This window comes from Podarcis pityusensis, assembly GCF_964106645.2.
Source record: "Podarcis pityusensis genome assembly, chromosome: 3".
Lineage (NCBI taxonomy): Eukaryota > Metazoa > Chordata > Lepidosauria > Squamata > Lacertidae > Podarcis > Podarcis pityusensis.
In genome coordinates, this window is record NC_138026.1 from 26,617,286 (window position 1) to 26,632,673 (window position 15,388).

General features: G+C 43.0%; 1 long non-coding RNA gene across 6 annotated transcripts in view; it reads left to right on the plus strand.

The window, feature by feature from the left end:
- Window positions 1-15,388, plus strand: part of LOC308473638 — a 503,626-nt gene that overhangs the window by 184,891 nt on the left and 303,347 nt on the right. The window contains exon 2 of one of the 6 annotated variants that reach the window (XR_013984127.1): window positions 11,811-12,070. The exons of the other annotated variants lie outside the window; for them this stretch is intronic. This is a non-coding gene — a long non-coding RNA (uncharacterized lncRNA). The remainder of the gene's footprint in view (window positions 1-11,810; window positions 12,071-15,388) is intronic. 6 annotated transcript variants of the gene reach the window in all.

Genomic DNA, 15,388 nt, shown 5'->3' on the forward strand with positions numbered 1-15,388 from the left:
GAATCAGCGTGTTTTTACATGAGTAGAATGTGTCCTTTTATTTAAAATGCATCTCTGGGTTATTGTTGGGCATAGGAATTCATTCATCCCCCCCCAAAAAATATAGTCTGGCCCCCCACAAGGTCTGAGGGACAGTGGACCGGCTCCCTGCTGAAAAAGTTTGCTGACCCCTGAGCTACAGCAGCCTCATGTCTGCCAGCAAGTGTATACATAGCAGGAAGCTACAGCCAATTCTGATTTCCTCTGTGCCCACATGATGCACAGATTTGCAAGCATTCCTTTCTCTGTTCCATACATTATATTTTTACAGGAACATGTAAAACATGTTTCCCCCTGGATATAATCAGAGGGAAAGCATATGCTGAAACAGGGACCGCTTGTGCTTTTCCTTGGCTAAAAATTCTGATTCAGCAGCAGGACTGTGTTGGCACATCCTGAATCAGGTGGATTTAATGCCTTACTTTATACCAAGGGATGGGAGATAAATTTGCTCATTTCACATTTTCATGCGAACGCACCTAATTCACACTTCCTGAGCCAATAAAGCGATCTGAAATGCAGCTATCCTTTGAAATCCAAACTTCTATGGGTTCTGTGAAGCATTTCTCCAACCAAAAGAAAATCCAATAAAAGGTTTATATTAATAAAAATAATGTACACAAAACAACATTAAATGAAAGGAAATGAAAGTGGCTTGCAGAAGGCCACTTCCTCCTTAAGGAGGAAGTGGTGTTGTGGGCTCTCACACACACCCCCCCCCACTTGCGCAGGGGGTGGGTAGCCAGCTCTGCACGACTGGAGGATTCCTGGCTGCGTCATTGGCCACGCCAACCAATCCAGTTGGTCTGGGGGTGTGGCCTGTCCCATAAAGGCAGGACGCAGCCAGGAGATTCGAGTAGCGGTTAGGCATTGGAATATTTCTGGAGAAGAGGGGAGGTAGCGCCATCACCTGCCCCGCATATTGAAGGGTATTCTGTTAAAGGATTCCAGGGGGCGTGGCCCTGTCCGAAGCCTAGAGAGGTTAGGGCCTAAGGCACGACCCCTATCGGTGACCCCCGGTGGAGCTCCTAGTTGATGTGCATCAGCAGGACTCCCCCTACTGGTGGTTAACCCTTCCTGGACTCCTTGCAGATGGACTGGAGTCAGATATACAGTAGTCGGTTAGATCCAGTGCCTAAGCCAATACAGCTCATCATCTCTAACCAATAAAGTTGTGGCCTTTTTAGCCCATTAACCTTAAATATTTGAGTCTTGTGTCTTTATTCTACCAAGGGGGTGTGTGTGCAAATTAATGCAGAAATAGGGTGAGCAGAATTTAAGGCTGGAGAAAGGAGAAACTGAAATTGACATCCTCCATCCCTACTTATGACATGTTAATTTAATGTCACCAGACCCGCAGAGTTCCACAAAGCAAATCCTTCTTTACTCCACTTTCATAAATGTCACCTGTCATACCACAAGGATACGGTCATACAGAACAAAACGTTCACGTTATAGTAACTCTGTTGTTGCAGAAGGCAAGTCTACTCACCTTGGAATCTTGGGTGCATTCCAAGGCACTTAGAAAAAGGTCAAAAAGACATTCTCTCCTACATCTACTTAACACTAGCCATGGAGGAGAAATGTGAATTGCGAATCCATTTTATAGAAATGTTGGTCTACACATTAAGTTGGCTAACCACATGAAAGCTAGATAATGAAGTTCTGTTGTGCTGGCTTCTTTATGCTTTGAGCATTATTGGAAAAGTGGTGTGGATTTTTCTCTCAAAAGTGGGAAGATACCCCTTGGATTCTCAAATGGTGTGTTTGCCAGAGTCCTTTAAGGCTGTGAAGATGAATTGATCTACCATCAGGGGAGACTAAGAGGCTTCCAGAATGATTATGTAATTGATGATGTAACTAGCAGACGCAAAGCCCTCTATGGCCTGGCAAGGTGGGGGACAGTTCCCGGAACCTAGATAGGGGCACTGCTAGGAATGGTTAGGGTAGTCTGAATATCATCGAGGCATGCCTACTAGTGCAAGGAAATGTGGGTGAGATGCTATGTTGACTCCTGTAAATATAGCACCAAATTTGGATTTTTGTTCACGTACCATGTAATGTGGAGCCTGTGAAAAGTTAGTTGTCCACAGACCTAAAAATCCACCATTTAATTCTGGGATTTTCCAGAATTTGGTGGCAACTTTAGATGTAAGAAGCATTGTGGTTGCTGGCAGCAATGTAAAGACTCTCAATGCAATGCAAGGAATCCATGAAACAAGCTGTATACTATGCCCAGATTGTGGAGAAACACCCCACAGCAGCTGTTTTATGGCAGGCATAACAGAAACCAGGTCTATATTCGCAGAGTTTGCTACAGAAATTAAATGCTGTCCATTGTAGCACCTTATTTTTAAATAGGTTTAAGGTAGAGGTTAAGGCTGCAATGCTATACACCAGGCATAGGCAAACTCGGCCCTCCAGATGTTTTGGGACTACAGTTCCCATCATCCCTGACCACTGGTCCTGTTAGCTAGGGATGATGGGAGTTGTAGTCCCAAAACATCTGGAGGGCCAAGTTTGCCTATGCCTGCTATATATATCCTGGAGGAACTGATGACTGAACTGTGCAAAACGGAAAGGGGAGAAGAAGGGGGGGGGGGGAAATAGCCTGAATAGAATATGTACCCTTTTAAAAAAGAGAGAGGAAAATGTAGGATTCACATTGAGTGTGGAAGATATACAGTAATATTGATATATTAATTCCAAATGTCTGAGAAAAGGATATTTCCCCTTCCTTTCCTCTTCTCAGAGGCCTTCAACTTCTGGCGTTAAGTAGTTCAGTGGCAAATAGTGCAAGCTGTCCGGAAGGGCAGGGTCTACAATACAACTTTACCATATAGGATATAACAAAGGAGTAGGGCTATTTTTAGAGCAGTGATTTCCTGCACATTCCGCATATGTTATTCTGGTTGCATATGAAACTTACTCTGAGCCAGCAAATTAAAATACATTTTATCATTAAACAGAGCTCTTGGGTTCCTTTCCGTTTTCACGTAATAAATCTGTAAAACAAAGATACAGAGGGAGAAAATGGCTTTTAGATTCTCCCATTTTAAAAATAGAGTAGAATATGCGCAAAATATAAGATGGGTTTCGGTGTGTGTGTGTGTGCAGGCGCTGAATTCATCAGCTAAGTTCATAGCAGAAGGAGAATTTGTAAATCCATATTAATGACATTATTGCCAAGCATGGTGGCTGATTGAAATGGCTGTTGGCTACACTGCTAATGATTTTAATATTCAATGGACTTGACTCAATATTGTTATACTGTTGGGCTGTGATCTAGAATTTATCATACTGAGATCAGGCTCATTCAAACCAATGGACCTGTCCATTTATTTCATTGGGTCTGCTCCAAGTATGATTTCAGATACCATTTAGAATAAAATAAATAGTGGAATTTCCATGAGATCTTAGGGTTGGGAACCTTTGGCCCGCCAGATGTTGCTGAACCACAGCTCCCATCAAACCCAGCAAGCATTTCCAGTGGTCAGAGAAGACTGGAGTTTTAGTTAAGCAACTATATCTGGAGAACCAAAGATTCTATGCCCCTGATATAATCCATTTGTTATTTTCCTTTTTTTTTTTTAAATCATATTTATTAAAGTTTCCAAAAATATAGAAATACAAAGAAAAAAGAAAAAGAAAAAAAGATATTTAAAAACCTTACTTTCATTGCCTACTTTCTGGGACTCCCCCCCTCCCCCCCCGACTGTATTCCCCTTTCCTTAATTTGGTTCTACAAGCTCTCACTCCCAATTTGAAGCTTAATTTGTTTAACCCACTATCCAAATTGAATTGTACAAATCTTACCACCGTCCCACATCATTAACAAGAAAAGAAAAAAGATTTCCCCCAAGATCCACCCCAGTTCCTTCCACGAATTCCCTTTTTTTAAACACGTCCAATCAAAATAAAATGACATGCGTAAGTTATGTAAAGAAATAGAAAATAAGAGATATAGAAAAATTCAAAAGATGGTTACACAGCCTTTGGATTCCAAATCTCCCCCCCCCCCTTCCCCGGTTTGAATTCCCCATATCCATCAGTCTATACATTATCAGCTTGGAAGTCTCAATTCATAACCAGATTTCTCCCCGATTCCATCTTGCCGGTTTTCTTTTAATTTATTAATTTTAATAATATTTAACTTCAAGTGTCCAATCTAACAAAGGCCTTTAATTTCCTTGATCTTTACCACTCCTCCCGTTGTTCTTTCCGTGTCGTAATCAGTCCTTTGTTCTTCTTATTCCTCACTTTCTCAGGTTTCTTGTCCTGTTCAGCTGCTAAAACTTTCTAATTCAGAAATCTGGTATCTCTACAGAGGTCTGTTATTCAGGAACAAAAACTTACGTCCAGTCCCTTCCTTTCTTCAATAGAAAATTCTATTGTCTCCTTTAATGTAAATACCTCTGTAGACAAAATACTATTTCAGTTTTGCAGCTTTCCCAGAAGATAACAAGTCCTGTGCGAATCCCAGAGTATTTTTCCACTTACGACCGTTCTTGTAATGTCCCGAAACCCCTCTAGGGGGATTGTAATAACTTTGTATCCTCTAATCCAAAAGTCAAATTGTTGCTTATTTTCCAACAGTTTATATCCATATTATAGCAAATTGTAACAAAATTAACCAGCAAAGTCCTCATAACAAAGTCCTCTTTATATTCTCCAGCTTTGACAGCTACTTTGACAGCTGTCAAAGTCTCCGTCTCTCTTCACCAGGCTCCGCGAATCGCCCCGGTTCCCAGGGGGGGGGTTGCATTTTTCTTCTCACCCTCCACTCTTCTCCTCCAGCACAGTTCTTATAATTTCCCATCGTGAAATTAATGATTTTTATCAGGAGTATACTTCCCTTTGGACCTTGGTTACCCAGTCCTTGTTTTGGAATGCTTACAGTAGGGGGGGGATTGACTTCCTTTTTAAATCGCCCCCGCTCGTGCCAAATCCGAAATTTTGAACCCGGTTTCCCAATTACTCACGGGTTGTTGTTAATAGTCCAAATTTTCAATGGAAGAAGTCAGCGCTCTCCGTCGAATGGCATGCGGCTGCGCTCGGCAGGGAAAGCAGAAGACTCAAAGCACCACGCCGCTCCCCGGCACCCGATCCGAAGCCTTTAAAAAGGCTCCTTCACAAGTCGTGAGGGCGCTAATGGTGCAAGCCGAGTCACCCATGTCCACGGACTCCGTGCCCGTGGTTTTTAAGGGTCCCCGCGTCGCCGGCGCGGTAGGACCCAGCCCCTGCCGAGCAGACTCCCTCCGGAGCTCGGAGGGAGTCCGCCATTCGGCGATGGCGCCAACCCGGAAGTCGTTATTTTCCTGGCTTGCACTAAAAACAACTTAATATAATGAAACAGAACTGGTGGGGTGAATAGCTTAATTAGAAAGCATTAATAATAATAATAATAATACCCTGTCCATCTAGCTGGGTTTCCCCAGCCACTCTGGGTGGCTCCCAACAGAATATTAAAAACAGGATAAAACACAAAACATTAAAACTTCTCTAAATATAAATTACCAGAGTGGTATTCAGCTAAATAGTGACTAGCAGAACATCTTCCACCACTTGTCCAATGGGACTTCCCTGCCCCATCCCCTACTAGACTAGTAAATAAAGAAAAAGGACTGTTTTTCAACAAAACCATCATAATCTGCCCTTTCTTACCGGAGTCAGATTAGTCATCATTTTCAATATAGTGGTTAAGTCCCAAGCTTTAGAAGAGGAAGAAGAAGAGTTTGGATTTGATATCCCGCTTTATCACTACCCTAAGGAGTCTCAAAGCGGCTAACATTCTCCTTTCCCTTCCTTCCCCTACAACAAACACTCTGTGAGGTGAGTGGGGCTGAGAGACTTCACAGAAGTGTGACTAGCCCAAGGTCACCCAGCAGCTGCATGTGGAGGAGCGGAGACGCGAACCCGGTTCACCAGATTACAAGTCTACCGCTCTTAACCACTACACCACACTGGCATTGTGGGGAATTAAAAATGATGGTTTCTCATCTGCTTGCCACTGGGCATCAGGTAAGCCTGAAGCCAGGGTGGGAGGAGTGATGCAGGAAGGGAGCCTGCCAAATGACATGGTTGCTGAGGGCCCTCTTGACCCTGGAGCCAGCCACAAGCAATACTCTTTTTCTTTCTTTCTTTTATTGTGTTGTGTTGCTCAGGCAATATGGTTCCACTCGGAGTCTTGAAGCCTTTCGAGATTCATAAACAAACGGTGCCCCAGTGGACAGGAATGCAAGGCATGCAGACTTGTCTCTAGGAGGTAACAGCCGAATAACATACATCCCAAAAGTCCGGTTGCCATTGCGGAGGCAGGACGGTGACACGTTTGAGGCATTGCTGCTGACATTGCACACTGCTAATGAATGACAGTGCCAAAATGCCAGCACTTACCTTGTCACCGCCAAAGAGTTACAATTAAATTCCCCCTTAAAAAACTGACAAGTGACGAAAGAGGTTTCGATGAAGGTCACGAGTAGCTAGGATTTCTATTCCCTTTGAGCTCTGCTGTAATTTCTAGTTTCCCACAAAAGAAATCACAAGACAAATGTCCTCTCATAATCTAGAAGGTTTCCAAGAGAAATATTAGATCGCAGAGGCAGAGTTTCATATTAGAAGTGTAGTGGGGAGACATGCTATATTGTGAAGTAAATACAAATGCTGCTATAACTCTCCTCTTTTGTAGTTTTGGGTTTTTTCCTCTTTGAAAGTGGAAACTGGTTACTTTTCTCCCCCTTTGTTAGGAAAGGCCATCCTTTGTAAAATTATTTAGAAATGTGTACATTAAAGTGAAGCTTCACAAATGAAATGGGGCTTTTATATTTCATTTTTCCAACAAATGTTGGAAATGTAAAGAAACTGAAGGTACATTCTTTCACCTTTGGTAGACACGCCCAAGGATTAAGGCTTTCTGGGAAATGATATATAATGAACTGAAAAAGGTACTTAAATATACCTTCCAGAAGAAACCAGAGGCCTTTCTCCTGGGCATAGTCGGTCAATTGGTGCCAAAGAAGGATAGAACTTTTTTTATGTATGCTACAACAGCAGCAAGAATACTCACTGCAAAGTATTGGAAGACACAAGATCTACCCACTCTGGAAGAATGGCAGATGAAGCTGATGGACTATATGGAACTGGCAGAAATGACTGGCAGAATCCGAGACCAGGGAGAAGAGTCGGTGGAAGAAGATTGGAAGAAGTTCAAAGATTATCTACAGAAATATTGTAAAATTAATGAATGTTAGAATGATGTTGGATAGAAATTAAATGGTTTCTAGCTGTAATGCTTTAAGGGAATATGAAAAAGGGGTTGTTAAGAGGTAAAAATCTAATGTTACTATTTTAAGACCAAAGATTAGGATAAACAAAGAGGGTAAGGATTTGCTGAACCAACAAACTGAACTGGAATACAAAAAAGGGAGGTATGAGGAGGTCCGGGAAACAAGCTAAAGAAAAATAAGCAATGGAAAATCTGAGTGTTTTTAATCATTTTTATTTTGTTTTTGTTTTTTTCTTTCCCATTTTTTATCTTAAAAAAAATCCTAATAAATATCTTATAAATATATATATATATTTCTCTTCCCATATGTATTGAATTTCACAAGTTTTGTATCATTCAGGCAAAAGCAACAGTCCTCTTTCTAGATTATTTCCATCTGATTTCCTAGCAGTATATGTGAAAAAGACCTAGGGGTCTTAGTGGACCACAAGCTTAACATGAGTCAGCAGTGTGATGCAGCAGCTAGGCTCACTCTATTCTGCCTTGGTCAGACCAAACCTGGAGTGCTGTGTCAAATTATGGGCAGCACAATTTAAGGAGGATGTTGACAAGCTGGAACGTGTGCAGAGGAGGGCAACCAAGATGATTCAAGGTCTGGAAACAAGGCATTATGAGAACGGTTGAAGGAGCTGTGTATATTTAGCCTGGAAAAGAGGAGACTGAGAGGAGATATGACAGCCATCTTCAAATATCCTAAAGGCTGTCATATGATGGATGATGGAGCAAGCTTGTTTTCTCTTGCTCTGGAGGGTGAGACCTGAACCAATGGATGCAAGTTACAAGAAAGGAGATTCTGACTAAACATCAGGAAGAACTGTCTGACGGTAAAAGCTGTTCGACAGTAGACTCTCTTTCATTGGAGGCTGAGATTCCTGCATTGCAGGGGGTTGGACTAGATGACCCTTGGGGTCCCTTCCATCTCTACAATGCTATGATTCTATGAATTTAACAACAGCAGCTTTTTAGGTGCGCAACTGGTACACACTTTGAGCATAAAGCTGCTTGACTTTGAAGTGACCTCTACAGTTGTTGCAGTGCCAGATGAAGTACCACCATTGGTGGTGACATGTTGTGGGAGCAGTTTCAGTTTATTAAGTGGAGTGGAATATGCTAAGCTTCAGTTGCAGCAAGCAGTTGGGCCGATCATATTCATGCACATACCATATATTACTCTCCATTTCAGAAAAGGAACGAGCCCTTTACTTCATCTTACGAATAAGTAACTGTGAGATCACGTGCGCCGGCTCTGTGGTGAACTAGTCCTTTTCCTCTGGAGTCATTTATTCTGAAAGCTTAGTATGTGCAAAAAGTGATGCGTGTCTTTAAATGAGACTACCCTTAATTCTAAAAATCTTACTCATTAATTTACAATAATGAGATGTAATGAATATTTATAGAAGATTTTATCTATACCTATTAATTTGCCACGATGTGATACTGGTATCCCTTCTTTCTGAATTAATAGCATGGGAAGGGGTGGTGGTGGATGGAATGAAAAGCTGATTAAACTAAAGTCTTGCATTTTCTGGTTAAAAGAGTAATATGTTCTGCACAAATGGAGGTTTACTGGAAAATTCATTGAACCTCCCAAAGGAGGCCAAGCCATTCTCTATGCACATTCCCATTATTGCTTGCAAGTATCATCATCCCCCCCCCTCCCGTTTCTTCGGCACTCTCCTGTCCCCACAAATATCTTTCTTCACTTTCTGGAAACCAAATGCCTTCTCTTCTTTAACTTACCACAAGGCTCTCATTTGGATTAAAGATCAAAGGAAAAATCTATGAGTGCAGATAGTCCTTATTTTCTCCGGAGTGTTGGAGAAATGTCTTTGCTGTTAGATACCAAATACAGTGGTACCTCAGGTTAAGTACTTAATTTGTTCTGGAGGTCCGTTCTTAACCTGAAACTGTTCTTAACCTGAGCACCACTTTAGCTAATGGGGCCTCCCACTGCCACTGCGCCGCCGGAGCACGATTTCTGTTCTCATCCTGAAGCAAAGTTCTTAACCTGAAGCACTATTTCAGGGTTAGCAGAGTCCGTAACCTGAAGCGTATGTAACCTGAGGTACCACTGTAGTTTAAAAAAATAAAATAAAGACACACACAACCTTCATGAGGTTTTGTTTAGCTAGACATTATTATTATTATTATTATTATTATTATTATTATTATTAATACCCCGCCCACCTGGCTGGGTTTCCCCAGCTACCCTGGGAGGCTCCCAAAAGAATATTAAAAATAGAATCAAACATTAAAAACTTCCCTAAACAGGGCTGCCTTCAGATTTCTTCTAAAAGTCAGGCCATTGTTTATTTCCTTGACATCTGGTGGGAGGGCGTTCCACAGGGCAGGTGCCACTACCGAGAAGGCCCTCTGTCTGGTTCCCTGTAACTTGGCTTCTCACAGTGAGGGAACTGCCAAAAGGCTCTCAGAGCTGGACCTCAGCGTCTGGGCTGAACGATGAGGGTGGAGACAATCCTTCAGGTATACTGGGCCGAGGCCGTTTAGGGCTTTAAAAGTCAGCACCAACACTGAATTGTGCTCGGAAACGTACAGGGAGCCAGTGTAGGTTTTGTTTAATTTTGAATTTCAGATCAGCAGCCCATTCTGAAATATGTTTATTCATGGACTAAGGGCTCATCTACACTTTGATTGCCCTGTGCCCAGAGAGCCTAGGGCAGAGTGGTTTTGCCTTGCCAAATTCTTTGGGAAAATCCGCTCTTTAGTGCTGAATCAGAGGAAACAGCAACCCAAGGAAAACCCGATTGATGTTTGCTCTGATTCAGCGGTAAAAATTGAGTTTTCCAGGGGGATAGCAGCTGAAGAAGCAGAAGTCTGGATAAGTCCTAAGTCCTGCTGCGTTCAGTGGGCTCACCTTTTGCTAAGCAAGTACAGTAGAATCAGTGACAGTCTTTGAGCTCTCAAATTTCAGTGGCACTTTGTGCAACGCTAAAATGAGGTGCCCCCCGCCTCTCGTGCTCCATTCTACAGGAGTGTTTGGGTGCCCCCTACAGGGCAGTGCCTAGCACAACTGGAGCAGTCACGCTACCCTAAAACCGCCTCTGCTGCAGTGTGGGTTACGTTCTCAGCAGGGACAAGTCTTTTTACATTGCAGTTCAGATTTACTACATTGTAGCAAATGTACCCCAAATGGCTCTATTTGTAATGCCTAGAGCAGGGGTGGGGAACTGATGGTCTTCCATATTACAACACCCATAATCTCTGACCATTCACCATATTGTCTGTGAGCTGACAATTAACAACACCTGGAGGGAATGTTTTTTTATAAAAGAAACCTTGTTTAGCCCCTTAATCCTATGATGATGATGATGATGATGATGATGATCAACAACAACAATACTTAATTCTATGAGTTCAGTCCTCCTTTCACAACACTTTTTACTGTTTATCTGCCTGTCCTCCTAACGTTGTTAGAATTTGCATCATGCGCCTCAATCAAACTACCATGCTGGTGTATATAGAAAGATGTATAAGAAAAGAAAACATGCAATAAAACCTATAAAAACAGCAGTTCTATAAAGCAGCATAAAAACACATGACATCAGCTAAAGGTAAAGGGACCCCTGACCGTTAGGTCCAATCGCGGACGACTCTGGGGTTGCAGCACTCCACTTTATTGGCCAAGAGAGCCAGCTAGCATGACTGAGCCACTTTCTGGCGAACCAGAGCAGCGCACGGAAACACTGTTTACCTTCCCGCCAGAGCGGTACCTATCTATCTACTTGCACTTTGTGCTTTCGAACTGCTAGGTTGGCAGGACTAGGGACCAAACAATGGGAGCTCACCCCATCGCGGGGATTCGAACCGCCGACCTTCTGATTGGCAAGCCCTAGGCTCTGTGGTTTAACCCACAGTGCCACCCGCGTCCCTCTATGACGTGAGCTATAGTGAAATAAATCAATATAAGTTAAAAGCTTTGCAGGGTTGCTCACATGGCACAAGGACGACAATTGGCTCCAGGTGAGCCTCTTCCAAAGACAGGGTGTCACCACCAAAAAGGCTCTTTGCCCAGTAGTCGCCTGCTGTGAGACATCTGGAGAAGAGTCTCGTCATAACTTTTGTATATGGGTAGGCACTGGTGGAGAGAGGGTATGGGAAAGCCCAAAGCACAACATTGCCCTTGCATGCAGAACATCTTGGGGGCAACCCCTGATGTCCCCCAATAGGGCTGGGAAGAGTTTCTGCCAGAAACCCTAGAGTAGAGTAGAAAATACTGACCTAGATTGTCAGGAGTGCGTGCAGGAGCCAGGCCCTGTGACCAGTAGGACTTTGCAGGACTGGGGCCTTCCTAAGTTTGTTCTGAAGAGGCAAGGCGCGGCTGCACAGGTTAGGCCAATTGGTAACTCACAGCACCTGGTGGCAAGAGCTGGGAAGGGATATAAGTTCAGCATTTCCCTTCAGCTCTTTGCCACAGCAACATGTTCCCTGCCTTGCTGTGTTTGGCTCCTTGCTTCTTGATCCTCAGACCCTTGACTTCGTGACATCTTGCTTCTTGATCTTCGGACTCTTGGCTTCTGGATTCCCGTTCCTGCTCCCACCCTGCCATCTTGCCCCCGGTCCCGATGTCCCCAGCCGGGACTTTGATCGCCCGTGAACCGGACTGTGACATAGATGGACCTATGGTCTATCTTGGTATAAGTCAGATTCCTATGTTCCTCCGTATCCTGCTCCTACACTTCGCAAAGGACAACCTCAAGAAGGAACAACCACTGGAGGTGGGATAAGGTACTGAAAGAGTCAAAGCCTGATAGTGCTCATCGTATTGAAATGCAGTCTTGTGAAGAATGCTGAACCTACTATGATAAGGCCTAGGTATGTTGATATACTGTAAATACATAGTGCGAAATATTTCTCCTTTCTTCTGGAACGAGCAGGTTCTTCCAGGTTAAGCAGGTGGCATGTTCAGTGGCAGCATGGTAGAATTTGGAATGGTAGGCACAATCACCCCCTAAAGTCTCAAACTGCACTAAATTTGTAAGTCATTGACCTGATTGCGAATGATGCGGCCAACATTAAGGGCATTTAAGTAAACCAATTTCATTGGAAGAGATAAGCATGTGCTTGGCTCTCAGGATTGGTTTTATCACAGCAACTTTCCCTGCTCCTCCTTTTGACGAAATATGAAGACCAATTTGTACCTGAAGAAGTGTGCATACGTACGAAAACTTATACCAAGAACAAACTTAGTTGGTCTCTAAGGTGCTACTGGACATTTTTAAAAAATTTTTATATATGAAGACCAAACATCACCTTTTTTCCAGCATGGGAAGGAATATTCTGCAGGTATTTTGAAAACCATACTCTACTTTCCTCTGAAGTGCAATGAAATGTAATGTTTTATGACAGCCGGCTGTAAATGCAACTGCTTTTTGAGCATAAACAAATTATGCTTTCCCAGCAAAATTATATATATATCTCTGGAAAGGAAATGTGAAGTTTTCAGGTGCAGCTTCAGCTGAGCTGGACAAATACTGTGATATCAGAGTTCAGAGATTTGTATTTGAATGTTAAGTGGCTCTTTGCTGTGCTTTCATCCATTCTGCTTTATGCTTGCTAACTTCACATGAAGGGGCAACTGCTCATGAGAGGAAAGAAGAAAATGGGCTCTTAAGTCACCTGAAAATAGACAGTCATGCGCAAAAGGCTTCCCAGAGCGAATGGTGGTAGGGAGTTGATTATACTCAAATTGCTCAGAGCCCCATCCACATATGTTGTCTCTGATGTGGAAGATGATGAGATGCTAGGTCTAAATGGACTGTTGCCCGAGAACATCATGGAAACTCTTGACTGTGTTTATTTATTGTGATAGGTAATGAAGAAGGGGCTGCTGTGACCAGGGTTTGTCTCAGAATCCATGCAGAGAGGGGAAATGTGTATTTGATTCAAACTTTGCTTTCCCTTTATTTTAATTTATTTATTTATTATTGCAAAGAACTTTAGCGGTTCTTACTGCCAAAGAGAAAAGCCACTTAAAAAAAATAGTGTGCCGCAGCTTGCCTCTTCAGGAGTGCGAAGGGCTCTGGTCGTCTCTACTCTGCTGTCTGAGGCTATATGTACACACTATAACTTTAACACACATTCGGAGCGCATTCTTTCCATCAAAGAATCAACTGTACAGTGGTACCTCGGGTTACAGATGCTTCAGGTTACAGACTCCGCTAACCCAGGGTTAAGAACTTTGCTTCAGAATGAGAACAGAAATCACGCGGCAGCAGCGGGAGGCCCCGTTAGCTAAAGTGGTCTTCAGGTTAAGAACAGTTTCAGGTTAAGAACGGACCTCCAGAATGAATTAAGTTATTAACCCAAGGTAGCACTGTACTTTGTTGTTGTTGTTGTTGCTGCTGCTGCTGTTATTATTATTATTATTAAGTCAATTTATAAACCACCCTTTATCAGAAGAGCTCAGGGTGGTGCACAACATTAAAAACACATTACAGAACATCAATGATAAAAACGTAATAAAAAACATAACGACAGGCAGCATAATAGTAAAATAATCATCATAATAAAAGTCCACTTTCCCACACTTTCACAGGCCATAGATTATTTATAGGCCTGGGTTGCTTGGAACTGCAAATTTGTGTGGGGTAAATTACGGTGCCCAAAATTATTTGAGGGATAGAATGTGCCTCAAATGTGCTTTGAAGTTATAGTGTGTCCACAGCTTACTTTGTGTGGGCCACACTAGATAGGAGAATAAACATGTCATTTTTCCTTGTAGCTGTTTGGTTGTGGGCAATCAGCCCTGCTCCCTAGCTGGCCAGGTGGGGCTTACTAGCTCTGGGAGGAGGGGTGTGGTTCCTCAGCTGGAGTAGGCTCAGGACAGGTGAGGGTCACCTGCCTCCTCAAGCCCAGATGCTGCAGTCAGCATGCAAAGTATAAAAGGGAAGCAGAGCTGAAGGGCTGTGTCTACTTAACTGCCCATGTTGGTGGGCCTCAGCTTGGATGCATGAGGGTCTCTGCAGGACTTTGGACACTGGACACAGATTGACCCTGCACTGGGAACTTGACATATTGACTTGCTGCCAGGTAGGCCAGGGGTTCAGGACACTCAACCGCACATGAATATTAAATAAATGCATGGATGTTTTACATGAGGCCTAGATGCTTGGTTGACTGTCACTGCTTTACCTTGCATTTCAACATGGTAGACCTTGGAGAGGATGCTAAACCAATGGCAGGAAATATGGGCAGTTCTCAGCACACCACACAAAGTCTAAGCTGTGGACACACTTCTCAGAGATTTATTTGAAAATCGGAATCAAGTAATGAGTGAAAAAGGAAGGTGGCTGAGTAAGGGGGGGGGAGGGAGGGAAGGATATCCTGTTGCTAGTGAAATGGGGACTGGAAAAATTCCCTGCCCCAGCCCCTAAATGAAATCATTGAAGAAAAAGGCGGCAGCTCTATAATGAGGCATACATGCTATACAAAATAATGTCTTTGTAAATAATACTTTAATGAATGCTGCTGGTTGAGGGGGTTGGGAACATAATGACACAGCTGCAGAAAAGTAACCTAGTTAGAGGGAGCCTTCTAAATAGACTCTCTTCAGCAATGCAGTCGTCCGGCAATTTTGATGCCTTCCCTCAGCTAATCTCCCATCACCAACATCAAGTCTGTCATATTGATTTCTTGCAGGGAGGTGGTGGTGGGGAGAGAGCAGAGGTTGGGGAAAATGGTAAGGTGCCCTGCCTTTGTCAATCCAGGCCGCGGTTGCCAGGCAACGTGATGAGCTGACTCACTGGAGATCGTTTTAGTGGCCTGATTCAATGCCCCAATAGTCACCTGAGGATTTTTTTTATTTTTTAAAAAAAGAAAAGCATGGGCAACGTTGAATTATTAATGCAATAAAACCAAGTGTTATGCTTCTTGTTTGTTACTGACAAAAGGACAGTGTCGGAATGAATTGATGGTTTAATGTAAAAAGGCGAGGCGGACAACTCTCTGTGCCAATTAAAAATAACACAGTGATCCAGATGATGGACAGACAGGACTCTCTTCCTTAATGAAATCTGTGGAAATGTATGTAGCATCCAGTCAGTG